This window comes from Panthera tigris, chromosome C1, assembly GCF_018350195.1.
Source record: "Panthera tigris isolate Pti1 chromosome C1, P.tigris_Pti1_mat1.1, whole genome shotgun sequence".
Classification (NCBI taxonomy): Eukaryota; Metazoa; Chordata; class Mammalia; order Carnivora; family Felidae; genus Panthera; species Panthera tigris.
In genome coordinates this window covers 9,520,185-9,536,428 of record NC_056667.1, presented here as the reverse complement: position 1 = coordinate 9,536,428, position 16,244 = coordinate 9,520,185, and the positions used below count along the sequence as shown (strand labels likewise).

At 48.0% G+C, this 16,244-nt stretch overlaps 1 long non-coding RNA gene across 1 annotated transcript; it reads left to right on the top strand.

Moving 5' to 3' along the window:
- Nucleotides 1-6,511: 6,511 nt before the first annotated feature.
- Nucleotides 6,512-10,552, top strand: LOC107179762. The gene is made up of 4 exons (XR_001510476.2): nt 6,512-7,476; nt 7,816-7,961; nt 9,848-9,978; nt 10,513-10,552. It is a non-coding gene; the product is annotated as an uncharacterized LOC107179762 (long non-coding RNA).
- Nucleotides 10,553-16,244: the final 5,692 nt, after the last annotated feature.

Sequence of the window (16,244 nt, the reverse complement as noted above, 5' to 3'; positions counted from 1 at the left end):
TGCATCCCAGGATGGTCGGGGGGACACTGGGGGCCATCTTGGAGCCCCACTGCCACGAGACTGCAGGACAGGAACACTGGCGTCCTTAGAAAGTCACATTTCGGAGCCAGTGCCTAGATCCACCAGCTAGGGGTCCCCAGACTTTGTAGGCCTTGGGGGTTTCAGCTATGGAGACTTTCACTCCTGATATGTGCTCTGCAGATGTGCCCCCCCTTCCTGTTCCTTCCCAGTTGAGTTTTGATGGTGAGGTCTTTGTCGTATCACCCAGTCAGTGTTGCCCAAGCTGTCAGGAAAGCCAACAGATTTCATACACAGTTTGCACTCAAGATCTAGACAGCAAAAGGTGGGGCTGCTTTCTTACCCTTCTGAAAGACTCTTAAGAAAGAAACCTGTTAGGGGGTGCCTGGGTGGCTCAGTCGGTTGGGTGTCTGACTTCAGCTCAGGTCATGATATGGTGGATGGTGAGTCCAAGCCCTGCATCAGCTCTGTGCTTGGAGCCTGGAGCCTGCTTCAGATTCTGTGTCTCCCTCTCTCTCCCCTTCCCCTGCTCATGCTCTGTCTTTCTCTCTCTCAAAAATAAATAAACATGAAAGAAGAAAGAAAGAAAGAAAGAAAGAAAGAAAGAAAGAAAGAAAGAAAGAAAGAGAAAGAAAGGAAAGAAAGGAAGAAAGAAAGGAAAAAAGAAAGAAAGAAAGAAAAAAGAAACCAAACCATTAGAATCTGGGCTCGAGACCTGTTTCATTTAGCAGCTAAAGTTGTTGTTGGGGTCATTGTTTAGTGTTTTACTTTAGACCTTTAAACCAGATATCTCTGGTGGAGGGGAAAATACTCCAAACCCAGAATCACCAGACCTGGTTTGAATTCGGCTCTGCCACTTTCAGGCATGAACGTGGGTGAGTGACTTAAGCTGCCTAAACTTCATTATTGCATTAGAAAAAGAAGAAAATAATACCTAGTTCAGAGGTTGTTACGGGAATTAATTTAGATACAATGTAAAAATGTCTCATCTGGTGCCCCAAACTTAGAAACTACCCAGGAAATGGTGGTTGACACTGAAAATATTGTACCGTATGGAGAAATAACCCTAGCATTTTATTTCATGTTCTTCAGCTTTTTTGGAATGTATTTTTTTTTTTTAATATAAGAAAATGGTCACTTCCAAGTATAAAAGTGATCACGTTAAAAGGGTTGCTGCGGTCTTAGCTGTGGTTTTATTATATCTTAGAGCCTAAGAATATTCTGAGGGCCCATTTTGCAAGGAGAGTAATGGGAAAAAAAATGATTTAGGCTATAAAAATTCCAATTTGCGGTTAACTTTTCAGGAACACATCCCTTCCCTAAAGCGAGGGGCATGTGTATCCAGATGAGATCAGAAGTCCCCTTGTCTCTTTTCTGTTCATTCCTTCCTTCATAATCAGACAATGAGTGTCTTCTGGAGAAATAGCTGCCTGTCTACAGGCGCAATTTCTCAGAAATAATCACTTCGAAACTTCTTTTCCTGAGAGTCTCATCTGCAAAGTGCTTTCTCATCAAAGATACATTCCTATTTTCAAGGCAGGAACCGTGCTATTTTCCTTTTTCAATATGCATTGTCATTCTGCGCAGAGGGCTCTGTCTCTACGTTTTGCACTCGGGGATATTGAAAGTCGCCACAACCCCAAGGCAAGTGTCACCCATCAACAGCTCCCGAATAAGTAATCAGGGGTGGGAGACGGAGAATCACAATGCAGAACTCATTTTCTACTCCTACAGGGCTTGTGATGAAGCTGAGAAAAAGGCCTTGATTCACCCTCTGTGCGTGTTCGTGCTTGTGCCTTGCATTTGCTGGTGAAGGGTAGACCAGATGTCCACAGGGACTTTGCCTGTCGGGCCTGGAAATGGGATGGGGAAATTAGTAGTTAGGTGTCACTTCCTCTGAGGCATCCCCTCTCACCTCTTCCCATCCTTTCAGGTGATGAAATGTACCGTCTGCTGAGGTCATTTGCTCCCTGAAGAATCAGACGGCTGGCCTCCTAATAGACACTGGAAAGTTTCCAAATTCAGCATCTCCAATCTGATTTGAGCGGCCCTGCCTAAGTGCTTCTCCCTTAAACCCAGTGATGATTAAGAACATTTCCATGATGAGTTTAGCCATGAGGAGATTAGAGTTTAATGGCTGCTGAGAACCAAGGACTCACGTCTGTGGCCCAGAACTTCCATTGCCTTCCTCTCCTCCCAAGGACCTGGTCCAGGACTGGTGCAGGGCTCTGCGTGCACGTAGGAGGTGCTCAGTAAATGCTTACTGACCTACGTGTTTTCTTTCTTTCTTATTTTCGATTTTTTTACAGTAGGCTTCGAGCCCAGCATGGAGCCCAACACGGGGCTTGAAGTCACAACTGACCCTGTGATCAAGACCTGAGCCGAGATCAAGTGTTGCACGCTTAACCATTGAGCTACCCGGGTGCCCCTTTATTTTTACTGAAGAATAATTCACATATAGTATGTTAGTTTCAGGTGTGCAGCACAGTGATTGATATTCATATACATTATTAAATGGTCACCACTGATAAGTCCAGTTATCATCTGTCACCAAACAAAGTTGTCACAATATTATTGACTCTATTCCTTGTGCTGTACATTATATGCCTGTATCTTATTTATTTTATAACTAGAAGGTTGCACCTTTTCATCCTTTTCACCTATTTTGCATCCCCCCACAGTCCTCCCCTCTGGCAACCCTCGGCTTGTTCTCTGTATCTATGAGTCTCTTTCGGTTCATTTCATTTGCTGATTTGTTTTTTGTTTTGTTTTCTATATTTCCACATAGAAGCGAAATCACATAGTATCTGTCTTAATCTGACTTATTTCACGTAGTGTACTTCCCTCTAGGTCCATCCATGTTGTTGCAAATGGCAAGATTTCATTCTTTTTTTCCCCGTTAATATCCCATTGTGCGTGTGTCATATCTTATTTTTAAAAATTTTTAACTTCTATTTATTTATTTTAGAGAGAGAGGGAGTGTGGACGGTGGGGGGTGGGGAGAAGGGCAGAGAGAGAGAGAGAGAGAGAGAGAGAAAGAATCTCAAGCAGGCTCCACACTCAGCATGGAAGAAGTTCCTCATCTCATTAAATGAAGTTTCAACACGTAGACATCATTTTACTTTTATTTTACTCACCAGTACAAATCAAGAGATCAGTCAATATTCACATCAGAACTACAGGCGATCGTCAAAAATGCAAGCAGTTTCTTTGTGGAGTCAGATCAAACAGTCATTTTGCCAACATGGTTGAATTGCACCCCTTGGATTGCTACAGATCAAGAGTTCTACAGAAATCAGTGAGGGGTTCCTGGGTGGCTCAGTTGGTTAAGTGACCGACTTATGCTCAGGTCATGATCTCATGGTCCGTGAGTTCAAGCCCTGCATCGGGCTCTGTGCTGACAGCTCAGAGCCTGGAGCCTGCTTCCAATTCTGTGTCTCCCTCTCTCTCTGCCCCTCTCTCACTCATGCTCTGTCTCTTTCTCTCAAAAATAAACAAACATTAAAAAAATTAAAAAAAAAAAAGAAATCAGTGAAACTGTTTTGCAAGAATCATTTGGCTGTATGGAATTTATAACACACGTATTGTGTGACATTATTTGTAAATTATGCACTATACATCATTTTTGTTGGCAAAATTTTTACTTATTGCAGGGCAGTTTTTTTTTTAAGTTTATTTTCAAGAAAGAGACAGAGCGCAAGTGGGGGAGGGGCCGAGAGAGGGAGACACAGAATCCGAAGCAGTCTCCAGGCCCTGAGCGCTCAGCACAGAGCCCGACTCGGGGCTCGAACTCACAAACCGCAAGATCATGACCTGGGCTGAAGTTGGAGGCTTCACCTACTGAGTCCCCCAGGCACCCCCAATTTTTCCTGATTTATGTACTTGAATATTAGTTTGGTTTTTGTTCTTGTTTTTCTGGAGAGCCAATGATTAACATTTACCAGCATGTCACTGGTTGCTATACATTTCTAGCGTGATAGGGCCCAACTTAAACGGGTACATTGCTTCAAAGAATTCCCCCAAATGTGACCATCCCACTGGAACTGCCATAAATTATCATCAAGACCCAGAGACATAGTTTTGGCAGCATTGAAGGTAAGGAGGACTGACACTTCATGGAAAAGGTAGGATAAATGAGCAAGAGATTGCTTGCTCAGAATTGGTGCAATTTATTTCCATCTGTCCATTGAAATGAATTCATTTCCCCCACTCAGAGACCAGTCTGCAGTATAGACTTCAAATCTTCTTGTCCCCCAGAGTCCAGTCGGGGAACCAAGTTGTCTGATGTTTGAATGGATAAACAAAATGACACTTGTTTAGAGGACACTGCAGAAAACTCAGAACAAAGCCTCTCGGCACACGAATAACCCATGAGCTTCTCGTATGCTTGCCAAGAAATACACATAATCTTCCGGGTAATTAATCTGGTAGGATTTCCACAAAAGCACCGGTATGAAGTGCACTCTCCCTATCTCCCAAAGAACTTGGAACTCATCTGCTCTATGACATCTGAGAAAGGGAACATTCTCAGTGGAAAACAGGTGCGTCTACCTTTTCTGCTCTTTCATACTCGAGTGAAGGATGGGTATGTCCTGGGCTTCAGAGACGTGAGAGAAGGAGGACCTCACGTTTGCAAAGTGTTGCAGAACTTACCAGGAGCTTCATAGGTATCATCCCATCCAATCCACGCAGCAAACTTGAAACTTACTGAAATGCTGTTCTTGAGGGGAGAGAGCTGGGGCTCCGCGGGAGACACCAACTGGCTAGCCTCATAAGATTTCAGGAAAAGTCAGATTTGAACCCAGCCGGAAAACAAGCAAGAGCCAACTGACAAAAGCAGGCGGGAAGTGGCACCAGGGATTTCCTAACTATCCCTGAGAGGAAGAGGGTTGCTTTGGCGAGCGATGGTCAGAGCTGAACAGCTTAGAGAAGAAAGTAAGAAAATAGAGCGTGTGCTGATCCAGCTTGCCGGTAACAGACCCACAAAGAGGGAGACATAGGCGCGGGCAGGTGGCAGGGTTCACGGAGACTGGAAAACTACCTTCCCTCACTCCGACCTGGGTTCTGAATAAATTGAGAATAAGAGGCTGGGACATTCTCTTTATTACTAAGAAAGCTGACTTAGGAGAAGCTGGCTTAAATTCGAGCGCATGTAGACACCCTATGATGGATGGAAAATGGCAGGTGTGCCCAGACACGGGGAGAGCTGTGCCAGCACGGGCCTCCCCCTGCAAGGCAGAGCTGCTCCTGCAAATCCCCAGTTCTGAGGAGCACAGCTCCCCAAGAAGAGAGAAGGGCTGTGTTAGGCACACTCATTTTTCTTCCAGCTGCCCTTTTTCCCTGATGAGGAGGCCGAGAACAGCTCCCTCTACGTAGCAGGAAACGTTACCCCCGGGAGCCCTTTGAGCGCTGTGGCCAGCCGTGGCCTTAGCCGCTCTGCGTGGTACCCAGACCCTTCCTCAACCAGTGTTGAATCTGTGTTTAACCCATCACTTAGGCCATCGGAAGTTTCTGTTTGGATTTCAATATCTTTTTCTGGTTATAAAATTCCACTTAGAAGCTTTGTTAATCTTTCATTCTTTTTCTCTGTGTGCACATCTGTAAAAGCAATTGGAACCACACTGCACACACAGTTTTGTAAACAACCCATTTTCACCTAATGTTTTCCTCATCACCGGATGGTCTTCTAGAACAAGGTCTCTAAGTGCGGCACGGCATTTCTTTACGTGGACATTGCACAATTTATGTAACCGGTCTTGTGTTGCGGGGTATTTGCTACGGGCTGAGTGTTTTGTGTCTCCCCCGTCCAACAGATTCACATATTGGAATCCTAACCCCCAAGGTGGTGGTGTTAGGAGGTGGGGCCTTTGGGAAGGGATTCAGTCATTAAAGTGGAGCCCTCAGGAGTGTGGCCAGTGCCCTTGTAAAAGACACCCCACAGAGCTCCCTAGACCCTTCTGCCATGGGAGGACAGAGCGAGAGGATGGCCATTTATGAACCAGGAGTAGGCCCTCACCAGACATGAACTGATTGCTGTTGTCTGTAAGACATAAGCATTTTGTTCTAGCAATTTGAATGGATGAAGACAATATTTCCAGTTGTTTCTTTCCCTTTCTTGCTTTCCTTCTTTCTTTCTCTTTCCTCCCTCCCTCCCTCCCTCCCTCCTTCCTTCCTTCTTTCTTTCTTTCTTTTTCTTTCTTTCTTTCTTTCTTTCTTTCTTTCTTTCTTCTTTCCTTTCTCCTTCCTTCCTTCCTTCCTTCCTCCCTCCTCCCTCTTTCTTTCTTTCTTTCTTTCTTTCTTTCTTCTTTCTTTCTTTCTTTCTTTCTTTCTTTCTTTCTTTCTCCTTCCTCCCTCCCTCCCTCTCTTTCTTTCTTTCTTTCTTTCTTTCTTTCTTTCTCTCTTTCTTTCACCATTATAAATAATGTGATGAACATCTTTGTGCACATCTCTGGTCATCAGAAGGCTCTAGGCGAAGATCAGATCTCTCTTTGGAAGACCACAGGGGTAGGAATGCTGAGCGAGATTTAGGTGGTGGCAGAGACTGGAGACAGGAAACCAGCTAGGAGAAATGTCTCATAACCATCAAGACGATGAGGCTCACTCTCCTGGACCACAACTGTGCTCAGCTGGGGAAGGGGATAAGGACACAAGAAATAGATGAAGGGAGATGTCCAGGACTTGCTGTCAGTGGATGTGGGAGAAACAGCAGCATCTGGGGACATAATAGTGATAATGGTGAAGACAATTAGAGCATTAGAACTCATACTTATCAAGGGCTATTCTAAGCTTGTATTATTCTTTTCATCCTCACACAACCCTTGGACGGGGATCCTATGATTCCCATTTTACGGAGGAGGAGAATAAAGCACAGACCGTTTAAATAACTTGAGCTAACCTCGTGTAACTAGCAAATGGTAGAGCTGGGACTCAAATGCTGGCAGAGTTTTCTGCACCGTCTGCAAGCTCAGCTGGGTGCTCACACTGCCCACCTGTCCTCGCAGCCTGGACCACAGCATGGTGGCCGGTGGCCCTTCTAACACGGGAGGGGAGGCGTTGGACAGAGTACGAGCGTTTTATCTCTGAATGGAGCGCAAAGTCCCTGAGGCCCCAAATGACCCCGTGGGATGCCTGTCTGCATTCCCAGGCCGGTGCTTTGTACCTGGATGTTTGCACAACAGGTCTGAAGTATAGATTTGTCCAACGAGTACATGGCCACGTGACCAATCAGAGGCCCTGCCTTAGAAGCTGGGTGTGGTTGGAGGAACACACTGGTGACTGGGACCGGCTAGGCTGCCTGCTTGGTTTGTGGGGTCTTGGTGCATCTGCAGAGCCCCAGCCACTGAGTGCCCCTGGACCGGCAGCCACCTGCCTGGCTGACCCAGGGCCATGGCTCTCACCTTGACGGCAGCCCGGAGGAGATACCACAGAGAGAAAATGCTACCAACTGGCTATTGACAGGTAACTTCAGTGTCTCCTTGTATGCTTGCCTTCTTTTCTCATCCCTGCTCCCCGCCAGGGAGGGGGTCAGCCTTATATAGAGGTGCAGTAGGCAGTGATCAGAAGTGCAGTGACCACGAGGGACAGCCAGAAGCCCCCCAGTCCCAAATCTGCCCTGCCCCCCTCATTGTTACCCGTCTCCCCCCCCCCCCCGACCCCGCACTGGCTGCTGCTTCCCAACCTCCTGCCATCCCTCACCACTGTCAGTATTGGCCGTTCCCTCTGATGCACTCGACCATTTTCTTTACATAACCATACACTTTTAAAGTCACTTACTGACTTCTGCTTTGTGCTAAGCAGGAAGAGCTGTGAAATGCCCAGCCATTAAATGCAGATGTCCTGCAGATCCGCGGGAGGTCAGTTCTACAAGGTGCTGGTTGGTCCTGGGAGACTCCGTTTGGTCAGCGCCTCCAAAAGGACCTTATTTGATGCAAAGGCATTTCCTGGTGAGTGAAGCTTATTAATCCAACTTTACCCAGGAGTAAGATTCAAAAATGAGGGGGTCCTCCATAAAAGCAGGTGCTGGTATATTCAATCGGTTGGAATGGAGGGCGGTAGTGGAGGGGAAGTTGGAGGATGGCAGGAATGGACTATGGAAGGGATGTCCGGCACTCTCCGGGAGTCATGGCCGCCAGCAGACCTAGGAAAACAGCTGCGGGGGTGGTGGCTGTTGCTAAGAGTAGGTGAAAAATTGGAAGTCAAAATCTGGCACCCACTGAGGACTTCCATGTGCCGGGCCTCTCCTTAATCCTCAACAACAGTCATATGAAGGAAAGATGTTGGTCCACTTCACGGATGAGAAGATTGAGGCTCACCGTCTCAGCTAGTCCACAGCTGGTAAATGGCACCAGGGTACAAACTCACCTCTCTCCAGCTCCAGCACCCTCTGTCCTCCCGGGAAGAGGCAAAGATAGTGGACCATTCACATGACAGGGTCTCGACATCTCTGGTCTCAGCCTGGAGCTGCACACCAGCCCGAAGTCCATTTGAAGTTAAGGCCAAGTCCCTAGAACTATGCCCCCCTCTCCCCACAGTTGTCTTGGCTGAATTGTGTCCCCCAGCACTAACTCCTGCCCATTTCACCCAAGTCTTCCATTTGAAGATGAGGTATTGAGCAGTGAGGATAAGAAAAGGCAGGGTAGCGGGCTTTGGGGGCTCCAAAGGCAGGTCAGTGGGACCTGTGGTGGGCACACCCCCCACTCCACTCCTGTCCCTCACATCTGCCCCTTAAGAGATTTCCAGTCTCTTATCTCCCACTACCCAGACTACAGGTCAGAGCCCCATCGTCACCCTTGTTTTAAATAACGTTATTAAAATATAACTTACACCCTGCCAACTTACACTCATTGTAAGTGTACAATTCAATGATTTCTAATAAACGTATAGAGTTGTACAACCATCACCACGGTCCAGCTTTAGAACATTTCCATCATGAAAAGTTTCCCCCTGCTTGTGTGTTAGACCCCACCGCCACTGTTTTCCGTGGGCAGATGTGTTTTCAGTCTCTCTAGATTTCTAGATTTCTAGTCTCTCACTCATGATGTGCCACGGATCACTAGTTCATTCTTTTTTATTGTTAAATAGTATTCCACTGTGTGGACGTGCAAACTTTATCAGTCTCCTGTTGGTGGACATTTGGGTTATTTTCAGTTTGGGGCACTTATGAATAATGCTGCTGGGAGCAGTAGCCTTGATGGTTTGGGGTGCACTTAGATTGTCCTTTCTTTTGGGTAGATTGCTAAGAGTGCTGGTGACATCATCTCCCCCTTAAATTGCTGTGGAAGTCTTCTAGAACTGTCTCTCCTGACTCCAGTCTCGCCTCTCTCCAATCCAAGCCCAACGTTGTCCTCATAACCATCTCTCTGAAAGGCACACTCAGTTATGTCTTTCCTCAGCATAAAGCCTTGCAAGAGCTCAGAACAAGGTCCAGAGTCCTGACCCTGAAATATATATACAGTGTTCTCCCTGGTGCCACCCCACTGCCCCCTCTCGAGTAGCCCTCTCACAGTGGGGCTCACGCCATCCCGGGGATGTCATTGTATCCACAATATTCAAGCCCACTTAGAAGGCGCCCAGTCAGTATTGTTGGATGAATCCATGGAGCTAGTAGCTGTGTGACCAGAGCTTTTCAAATACTGATACAACACCCAGGTATTGGGCCACCAGACCCTGGGACAGCTGCTAAAGAGGGTCAGATAAAAGCATGGACTAGGACTCAGGAGGCCTGGGTTGCTTTCCAGCATTGATTTTAGAAGTTTAAAGAACCTTTCTCAAACATTCCTGGCCAAATTCGGAAGGATGCTGTAAGATCTCTTTGCCTTTATATACACAGTTCTCCCAGAAACGTATTTTTCTTACGTGGAGCAGACTCCTCATCTGCTTGAAGAACTCCTATTCATCCTTCAAAAACATGGTCTGCCATCACCTCTTCTGTTCATACCTTGCCTGTTCCCTCCCACCCAGGTAAAATTATCATTCCCTTCCTCCTCTGTGCGCTGCATTTTGTATACATTTTGATCTGGGCATGTTTAAAATTTTTTTAATGTTTATTTATTTTTGAGAGAGAGAGAGAGAGAGAATGGGGGAGGGGCAGAGAGAAGGAGACACAGCATCTGAAGCAGGCTCCAGGCTGCGAACTGTCAGCACCGAGCCCAACGCGGGGCTCAAACTCATGAACTGTGAGATCATGACCCGAGCTGAAGTCAGACACTTAACCGACTGAGCCACCCAGGCGCCAAGATCATGGCCTGGTTCACAAATTATTTGCTTGCAGGCCTGTATATGACACTAAGCTCCGTGTCACGGGATCTGGGGGAACTACCTCCCATTTGCCTCTTTATCCCAGGGTCTTGGCACACAGGAGCTCAGTGCGGTTTATTCTTTAACTGAACACTCTCAAGCTTCTCCTTCCCCCGTTGTCAAAGGGGAATGACAACATTTGCCCTCGCCGCCTGAAGGCATTTTTTTTTTTTTAACATTTATTTATTTTTGAGACAGAGACAGAGCATGAACGGGGGAGGGGCAGAGAGAGAGGGAGACACAGAATCGGAAGCAGGCTCCAGGCTCTGAGCCATCAGCCCAGAGCCCGACGCGGGGCTCGAACTCACGGACCGCGAGATCGTGACCTGAGCCGAAGTCGGATGCTCAACCGACTGAGCCACCCAGGCGCCCCTGAAGGCATTTTTTAAATGAGAGTAAAAGGACCAATAAATAAAAATCCCTTGAAAACGAGCATGAGAGTCTCCATGAAGGCCGAGTCCAATAGATGCTGCTTGGCCAGAGCCTCTGGTTACTCAGCTGGACACAAGTTGGCCTCACTTGGCTCAGGAAGTGCCTGGGGCTCTCCTAAGCCTTCAGGACCATCACTGTGACCATGGGTGTGGTTGGGGGGGTCAGTTCAGAACTGTGATTAAGAGCTCATGACTGTCTAAAAATCTGTCCTCATCACCCTCCAGCCCCTTCCCCTGCCTTGTTTTTCTCCCTTGTCCTTATCACTCTGGGACATCATCCAATTTAGTGATCTGCTTGATGAATGTTATGCTGTGGCAACAGCGGCTGTTTGCCCACCCAGATCCTCTGGCCCATCCTCTTTGGTCTCCGGCCAGATCCCGCTCCCCAGCCCCTCTTGAGGTTGAATGTGGCCACGGGACTAAGTTTCGTTCACAGAAAAGAAAACGAAAATGATGGTTGCCTCTACCCCCAGGCCTAGGCTTTAGCACGCTGGTGGTAGTCCCTCGGTGCTCCCTTCCACATTCCTGCCCACTACACAGACATAGTAGCAGCCAAGCTCTCTCCGACCAGGTGAAGACAGTGTCCCAGGTGCTGAGCAGAGCAATGGCTTGGAAGGAACCTGGGTTGTCTCCAGTGACCATGAGGGGCAGGGCTGCCCCTCCCACCCCCCAATCTGGGAAACACGCCTTGAATTGCTACTTGAGAGAGGAATCTACTTCTTTGTTCCTTGAGTTAATACATCTCCAGATCTCTTTGTTACCGCAACCCAGCCTTCCCCTAACTAATGCACGCTGATGCTCTGGGATAGCTGGGACTTTGTCTTTTTTTGTTGTTCACTGCAGTGTTTCCACTGCCTGGCCCATAGTAGATGTTCGAGCTCAAATTTGCTGTATAAATAAATGAAGCCAGATGTCCAAGTTTGAACAAGGGACGAGCCATGTTACCCTAACCCTGTGGACCTCAGTTTTCTCACCTGTAAAGTAGGGATAGTTATGGGACCCAACATTCAGATTATCAGCAAGATTAAGATAATATAGTTACAGCCCACAGAGCAGTGCTTAACATATAGCAAGCCCTCCATGTTAGATACCGTTATTATTATTATTGTAAAAATGTCATGTTCTCGGCATCCTTTGAGGTCTTCAGTAATATTGAAAATGATTTCATGTCAAATGAGAAGAAATCTCAGGGAAAAAATGAGCCAAAGCAGCTAGGAGAGCAGATGTGTCTACTTTTGCCAGTGGCTGGCACCAATGAAGTGTATTCACCCATTAATGGCTTGCTTCCTGAACTTGGGGAGTGATGGCTTTGGAAAATACATGCAAATTTATGCAAATCACATACAAAGTCCCATAAAAATAGCCTCCGGTGTGCCCCCGCATTTACTAGAAAGAAGTCGGGTGGCTCTACACTATTTGTTCCCATCTGCCCTCTCAGAAATTCCGACACACCTGGAAGGAGAGAGGTGCGTGCACGCACGTGGAGGTGTGCACGTGGGGGCACGCGCAGGGCTGTGTGCGGTAAGGTGGGGGGAGGGCAGGAGAGGCTAGCGAGGACAGCTTAAATACTGCTGTGCAATCAGAGATGTGTGGCTCGTCCAAAATAAACTTTAAAATGCCAGGCTCTGAGGGCCTGCCTCCAATCAGTGCCTCCACTCTGCAGCCCTGCGCTCGTTACTACAGACCCCGCTTGAGGACACGGGAGCCACAAATGGAGCACAGGAACCTCGTTCCTGGTTTGAAAGAGCTCGCCAGCTGTGCAAAGCTGAGCCCTCGGAGTCTTGGTTTCTGTTAAACGGACACAACGACCCCTGGCCTGGTCAACCAAGTGCTTTGAGGACTATCTGCGATTATGGGTAGAAGGGGCTTTGCAGTCTGACAAGTGGTTCATGAGAGTGCTTGGGACCACCGTGCTTATTACTGTGAAGGAAGATGTAGGCAAGGGGCAGAAGCCACAGGGCCACAGAGCAGTCTGCAGGCCTTGTGATGTTGAACAAATAATTCTGTGGCATCATTACAGAGACCCATACCTCTTGAACTTTGCTTTGTTTTATATAGATCTTTTCTTTTTTTTTTTTTTTTTTGAGACAGAGCATGAACGGGGGAGGGACAGAGAGAGAGGGAGACACAGAATCTGAAACAGGCTCCAGGCTCTGAGCTGTCAGCACAGAGCCCAACGCGGGGCCCGAACTCACTGACGGCGAGATCATGACCTGAGCCGAAGTCGGACGCTCAACCGAGCCACCCAGGCGCCCCTATATAGATCTTTTTTTATGCTTATTTATTTTTGAGAGAGACAGACAGACAGAGACAGAGTGTGAGCTGGGTAGGGGCAAAGAGAGAGGGAGACACAGAATCTGAAGCAGGCTCCAGACTCCGAGCGGTCAGAGAAGAGCCTGATGCGGGGCTCGAACTCACGGACCGCTCGAGCTTTGCTTCAAAGCTTTGGAAAGCTTCAAATACTTCCATATGGCAGAATCATTCATTCATACATATGTGCACTCATTGATTCATTCAGCAAAGACATGGGGCACCTGCCCCAGGCGGGGCCCTATGCTGGGTTCCAAGATTCAAAGATGGCAAAGACACGATCTTTGCTCACAAGGACGTTTCTCTGCTGTGTCCTTGCTCCCAAGGACCTCTTTCTTCTCACACCAGAGCTCACTAACCATCCAGCAGGGGAGACAAGTACGTCATCAATAACTGCCATGCCGCATACAAGAAACAATAATAGAAGCCTGGAGAGCAAGAGGTGGAAAATAGAGAAGATTTGGCTGCACCTGGGAAGGTCAAGGCCACCTGGAAAAATGCATGGTGTCTTCCAGGGTGAGCAGCAGTCTGCCAGGTGGGCCGGCAGAGGGAATGCTGTGTGCCAGGGTACAGAAGCATGAAGCCACATGGCCATGTGCTCCAAGATCTGATTTGGGAAATATGGCCAACCGTGTCAAGATGCGCCTTTCCCCACTCACGCCAGCCCGGGCATCCCTGACGCCTCCAAATGCCTGTGACACTTACGAACCCATGAGATTTGTGTGGTGGTTATATTATACAGCGAGTCCTTGAATGGCTTGCTGCCTGCTGCTCCCGTGTGTCCCGTCTCCTCAAGGGGACTGTGAGTCATCTGAGAATAGAGGTTGTCTCCTCCATCTTTGTCCCTCTAGGACCCAGGTCAGTGCCTTTCTTGTGACGATTAGGCAGGCAACAGACGTTTGTTGCGGGAAGTGTCCAAACGGATGACAGTGTTGGGACATTGGTACTTTTGAGATGTTGTGCCACATGCTGACTTGTACATTATCTCATTTAATCCTCCCAATAACCCTACGAAGTGGCTACTACGAGTCCCCATTTTACAGATGTAGCAACTGAGGCTTCGCGAGATTACTTGCAGGCGAGATACAGCTTCATCCTGGTGAACTAGGATTTGAATACTTGGGTGACTGGCCCAAGGACCAATGGTTTTAGCTCTGACTCTACCCAACTTTACTGCCCTTGTTCAGTGCACTTAATAAAACAGTATGAATTGGAGTTTTACAGACGGGCATGTAAGTCCTAAGCTCTAACCAAATTGTGGTTATTTCTTCTCATGGCTGCTTCCTAAGCCATGGCTCCGAAAGCATGTGCCTGTTCTGTCTTTGTATCCCCACAACTAGCACGGCACCTATTCTCCCAGGATGGAGAATAAGGGGACCAGGGAATTGTCTGAGCAATTCTGGAAGGACTCCCCGGAAGAGGCCAAGTTTCTTTGAGCCAAACTGGGAAGCTGGTGAGAGGCAAGACAGAAAGAAGGTGTGTGCGAAGGCTTGAAGGTGGGTGTGATAAAGCCATTTGCGGGTGGTGCGTGCTTTTGATGGAGTGGAGAGGAACTAGAAATGTATTTGGAGGAGCCCCCAAATCCCAGACTACTTTAGGGGTGTCACTGGAGCACTATGTGCTACACACACAGTTGCCTTTCCCTCCATGAGACCAGAGTTGAGGCCAGTTTTGGAGGGATGACAGTCCTTGCTCCCCAGAAGAGGTGGATGGACATCTTCAGGTGAGACACCACTGGAAGCTATTGATAAACTGGTAGGCCAGTTGAGAAGCATCACCTGCAGGTAGCAATGAACTTGATTAAACATTTCTTCCGGGCCTATTATGCTCTGGGGCTGAGTCTAGGAACTGGGTCTACATAATGGCCAGGTATTCCATTTAGTGGCAGAAGGTAAGTAAAGTGACAAGCAAGCTAGGTAATGTCAGGTGGTAATAAAAGCTTGGAAGTGGGTGAAACAAGATGGTAACATAGAGAGTAACTGGGGAGAGAGTGAGGCCAGTGAAAGCCAGTCCAAGGAGGTGACAGTTGAGCTGAGAAAGCCTGATGACCAAATGGCACCAGCCATGCTAAAAAGCTGGGGTGTACAGATGAATTAGAAGCACAAAGGATCAGAGTGGCTAGAGGGTGGGGAGCCAGAGGGGGAGTGGCCCCCAAATGGCGTGGGAGAGGCGTGTGGGGCCAGACTGCACAGGGTCTGGTAGGATTTTATGCCAAGTGCCACAGTGTATTAGCTAGCTATTGCTGTGTAACAAGTTACCCCAAGAAGTAGCACTTTAAAACAAAACACGCTTTATTTTTACCTCCCAGTTCCTGTGGGTCAGGAATCTGGGATGCCCTCACCGTGCCCTCTACTTCAGGGTCTCTTACAGTCAACCATCAAACTGTTGGCTGGGCTCGTGTGGTGGCTTGCTGCCCATGTGGTTGTTGGTAAGATTCAGTTCGTCACAGGCTGCTGGTCTGGAACCATCCTCACTTCCTTACCATGCAGGCCACTCCAATGTAGCAGCTTGCTTCATCAAAGCACACAAGCCAAAGAGGCAGCAGAGAGAGAGTCTGACAGCAGGACGGAAGTGACCGTCTCTTGTAACCTAATCTTAGAAACGGCATCTGTCACCTTGGCCATATCCTACTCATTAGAAGTAAGTCATGGGCCTTGCCCCCTGTCAAAGAATATCAGCAGGGGGCATCACCGGGGAGGTCCTGTTAGAAGTCTCTTGGCCTCGGGGCGCCTGGGTGGCTCAGTCGGTTGAGCAGCCGACTTCGGCTCAGGTCATGATCTCGCGGTCCATGAGCTCGAGCCCCGCATCGGGCTCTGTGCTGACAGCTCAGAGCCTGGAGCCTGTTTCAGATTCTGTGTCTCCCTCTCTCTGACCCTCCCCCGTTCATGCTCTGTCTCTCTCTGTCTCAAAAATAAATAAACGTTAAAAAAAAAAAAAGAAGTCTGTTGGCCACACACAGAAGGCCACTGGAGGTGTCTAAGCAGGGAGATGATGTGATCTGATGTATATTTTCAAAGGATCACGTTGACTTTCTTGAGGACGTGCAGTGTGGGCAGGGGTTGGGTAAGAATGGAAGCAGGGAGGCCAGTGGGGGCTTCTGTGTGAGATGATGCTGGTTTGGACTAAGGAGGTAACAGTGGAGAGGCAGAGGACAGCCAAGGATGCCTCACCAACAGATAGGAGGGGCTG